A 4,363-nucleotide genomic window follows, 5' to 3' on the forward strand; every position below is an offset into this window, starting at 1 on the left:
AATTAGCCTACTACTGAAGCCATTTGTTTAAAGACATCTCTTATCCATTCTCCAAGAAAGCACTTAAATGATTCTTCCTATAAGGTAGTATTTTTTGTCATTGTTAAACTACCAAAAACAAATATATATATTGAATGTAGGTTGTAAAGATTTCATTTAACTTGTAATAACCAAGGACAGCTCGAGCTATTTGTAACAAATATTGTCTTTCCAGTTTCAGCTCCTGCTTCAGAGGTTCTGAATTTGTACTGAAGACTTGGGTGTGTGATCCTATTGATCTAAACCACAGCTCCAAGACACAAAAACAGTCACACTAAAGCCAATAGGATTAATTTTGGACAAAACAAGACTATTCACAAGGCAAAGATCTATCATTTGAAGACTATAGTAGCTTGAGTCACATAAAATAGTGCTATCCTCTCTACAAATACAAAAGAGAAATGCAGGGACAGGGGGAGTAATAAGGCCAAAAAGTGAGAAAAGTGACACTACATTGCAGTGGAATGATTAATTTTTAAAAAATTAAATTGAGTAACAGAATCAAGATTGTCTCTGGATTTTCCTCGAAAATCTGGATATGTAATAAAGGTGGCTGGCAGATTCACATTAGCAGTAGTGCAGGAACCTGGACTGTGGGAGAGATGTGAGGACTGTTACCATTAAGGATGTGATGAGCCCCCAAGAGACACCAAGGAGTCTTGAGCAATGCAAACTCATTTTTATTTTTATTTTTTAAGGGGGTAGGTTCAAATAACTGCATATCAGTATTTCTGCTTGTGAAAATATGTTCCTTGACAAACTATATATATATATATATATATATATATATATATATATCCGTTTTGTGAGTGGAAATCATTTGAGGAAGCTCACCATTTTACACTGACACAACCTCTGGATGGAGTATGGCCACATAATCTGAATTTGATACAAATAACCTTTTATAGTATAGACAAGACCCAGGGTCACTGTGAATCTGAAAAATCCAGGGCACCCTCAGTTATATTGTACATGCGGACAAGCAAAAAGACCAAGTAAATTTAATCTTTCTAACTGAATAAAGGATGTTTATGTTGGGAGGTAGTTGTGAATGTATCTAATCAGAAAAAAGTCACACAGTTGAAAGAAACTGAATTAATATCTGTATATATTCTGAATAACAACTGCCTGGTTTTAAGATCTGTACCAACAGCATGTGACTGCTAAAAATGGGATTGCATCAGCATTACTCTGGTAGTGCAATATTACAAAACATGCTGTTACAGAATTCTGGTTTTGAGATTTAAAGTATATGAGCCAAAACTTTAAGTATGCCATCCTATACATTCTTAGCTGGGACCAAGTCCTATTTTGGTATTTTGAGCTTACTTGTTGTATGGTATTTCAAAATAAGATGTTACCACTGGAGAGAAAAAGTACCAACATTGATAGCAGTGGCCTACATCTATAACTTGGCTGACTATTAGAGGTTCTCACCCAAGACTGTCTGGACCAGAACAGAACTCTTAGGCTTTGTTCAGCACCTTGTTGATCATCCAAATGTCAATTCTGAGTGCAGGCTGTAATCAACTGTTCTAGTTCTCTAGGATAGACGTGGGCAATTGTACCCTTTGGGTCCTTTTGAATTGCAACTCCCAGAGGTTTTCCTGCATATGCTATGTTGGCTAGGACTGAAGGAGTTTGTAGGCCAAAAATTCTCTAGATGACCACTGTTCCTGATTTGTACTCCTGGGTGATGTCCAGCTGTAGGTTTCCTTGTGCTCCAATTCTCTCTGGAGTATCCAGGACTTAGACAAGTGATGGAACATGAAATGAATACAAAATGGACAGAATGGTTACTGAATTCTTTTGAACATTTGAGAAATATCCAGTACATGCCAGTATGGGGTGGTGATGAAGAAAAAATGTTAGCCTTGCCAAGTAGCCTTACCTACATGGCTCTTTCCCCATATTTGAAAAAACTATATTTTGCAGTACAGCACCCAGAATCCTACAGGAGGCATGGCTAACTACAGTTCAAAGAGGTAAGGCTGGGAACATACCGGGCAAATGAAATAGATTCTGGGCACTTTGTGGGCATGGTGTTTACATGACACACATCCCAAAGTGGCCTGAAACAGCACCAAGTCCACATTATGGGACTAACAGCCGGACCAATAAGAACCTGAAATAATCCAACCTAGCCCAAAAAATATGCACCTTCAACCCTGGTTATAAACACTCTGATGCCAGTGTGGTTCTAAACGAGCAAACTATTCTACCCCTAAAGCTGCATATAAACACCTCAATACAAGCGTGCATTTAATAAGGATGGAGCCAGCATGCCCAAGTGGTCAGGGTGACAATGCAAAAAAGTGGACACCTCAAATGGATTACTGTAATTACAATATACACAAACCAGACAATCCAAGAGGGGGCATGGGGTAAAGGGGACATGTAGGGAGGCATGATTGTAGATTGCCAGTGTTTTACTGGACACACCTTTGCTCTGATGCCCTGTCCTGGTGGAGAATTGCAGGTGTGACTTTGTGGATGATCACATTTTCTGGACTTCCATTGGTTTTGTGCATGAATCAACCTACCTTAGAAGACTTATTACCATCTCACAAAGAATGATCTATTTATGATGTTTGGAACTTTCCTTAGTTCTACACAACTTTCCTCCTCTTTTCTCCATCCACCCCTCCCTTCTTTTTTCTCTTTCCCTAAGCTTTTAGCATCATGGTGCTTTTAATTTTATATATTACCCAGAAAAAATATCCTCATATCATATTCTTTAAAGTCTCACTTCATCCATTTTGTGATTCAGCATCCAATGAGTAGAATGAAGTTATAATAAGCTATATTTGTGTAAAGTACCAGCCGCACCATATCTCACGAGTGATCAAATGCAACCTTAGAAATTCCTTCTGGCATAACCTGCATGACAAAATTCCTATCTTTAGAAACTCCTGTTTCTTTGTCTTCTTTTTAAAAGTTTCTCAAAGTATGTTTTCCCGAATAAGAACTGGATATAATTAACAGTAAACAGTAAACAAACCACTTAATAATTATTTGCCTCTTTTAAAAAAGAACAATTTTTATGTATGATTGAAGTTTGTACAACACTTCAAAAAGCCATCATGTGTTAAATTAAAAAATAAAATCAGAAGCATTTTCTTTTATATAAGTACACATGAAAATCTGGAAATGAACCCAGCTTTAAAAGCCTTTAAAAGTGTATGACCAGCTTTGTACTGATACCCACTTAACAAAGCAGAAATAAAGATACCATACTGTGTAAACAAAAGTACAGTAAAGAACATTTTGAAATTTACACAAGAATTAGTTCATAAACATTTTGTTTGTTCCATAACAGTTTTCTATAAAATGAATTTTAAAAACCTTTAGACAGTTGTCATCTTTCTTCACTATTTTGTTCCACCTAAATGCACACAGAATATTTTATATAGCAATATACTGGTGTACCATAACATGGATATTAAATTATGTTTACCTTGTTTTAAAAATGAGATGTGGATTTACCCAATTGATATTATTCATCATTGAAATACCCATACATTATGTATCCTCATCATGTTGATAAGTATAAAAACATGAAAATATAACTTTACATTATTTCCTTTATATACACAAGTTCAAGCCTGACAAAGGAATATTTGTACACTATACTTTTAAGAGAAGTAGGCCCAGAGGTACAATCAAATAAACTTCCACAGTATGCAAGACTGAAATGATCCTTTCTGTCAAATAAAAATTGGCCGGGAGTACAATACAAATATTTCCATATTTGGCCACTGAAGGACTGAACAGTAGTCATATCCAGTGTGGTCAATTGCCCTCATTTTGCTGATTAGTCATTAAAGGGTAACAATAGATAATATTGACATACTCCTGAGAAATGGGAGGTTTCCTATCAGAAGGTACAATGACATAAGAAGTTGGCATAAAGATTTTTTCCACACAACTATCGAGTTCTGTGCACATGAGTGTGAAAGATGAAACCTACATAAGCCCATACCCCAAATGAAGAAATTTAAAATCTGCAATAAATTTACAGTGTAGCATTTCTCTTAATAATGTTACTAAGAGACGAGCACAAAGGCTGAGGAAAACCCAGAGAAAGGAAATGATCTTTTAGTCACATTTGCACCATTTAGTCTCTAACAGAAGGCTGAAGTAATAGAAATTATTATAATAGAATGCCTTTTTGCGTTTTCAGGAAAGTAGCAGCACCACTCATATGGAATAATATTTCCTTTGCTAGTAGATCTGTGTACCTGACACTGTTCTAATGAAAAGGTGGGCTCGTTTACAATACTAGAAAAGCACTCACTGTAAATATGACTCATTTAAATCCATT

General features: G+C 36.0%; 1 protein-coding gene across 2 annotated transcripts in view; it reads right to left on the reverse strand.

Annotated features, from left to right (window-relative positions):
* Positions 1-3,074: 3,074 nt before the first annotated feature.
* Positions 3,075-4,363, reverse strand: part of GRIA2 (glutamate ionotropic receptor AMPA type subunit 2) — a 108,750-nt gene continuing 107,461 nt past the window's right edge. For both annotated transcript variants that reach the window (XM_089525608.1, XM_089525607.1), the window contains exon 16: positions 3,075-4,363. This exon is cut by the window's right edge and continues 1,569 nt beyond it. The gene's annotated coding sequence lies outside the window, so the exon portion shown is untranslated.

This window comes from Sceloporus occidentalis, unplaced genomic scaffold (assembly GCF_023333645.1).
Source record: "Sceloporus occidentalis isolate IW3139 unplaced genomic scaffold, rSceOcc1.0.p SCAF_5, whole genome shotgun sequence".
NCBI lineage: Eukaryota > Metazoa > Chordata > Lepidosauria > Squamata > Phrynosomatidae > Sceloporus > Sceloporus occidentalis.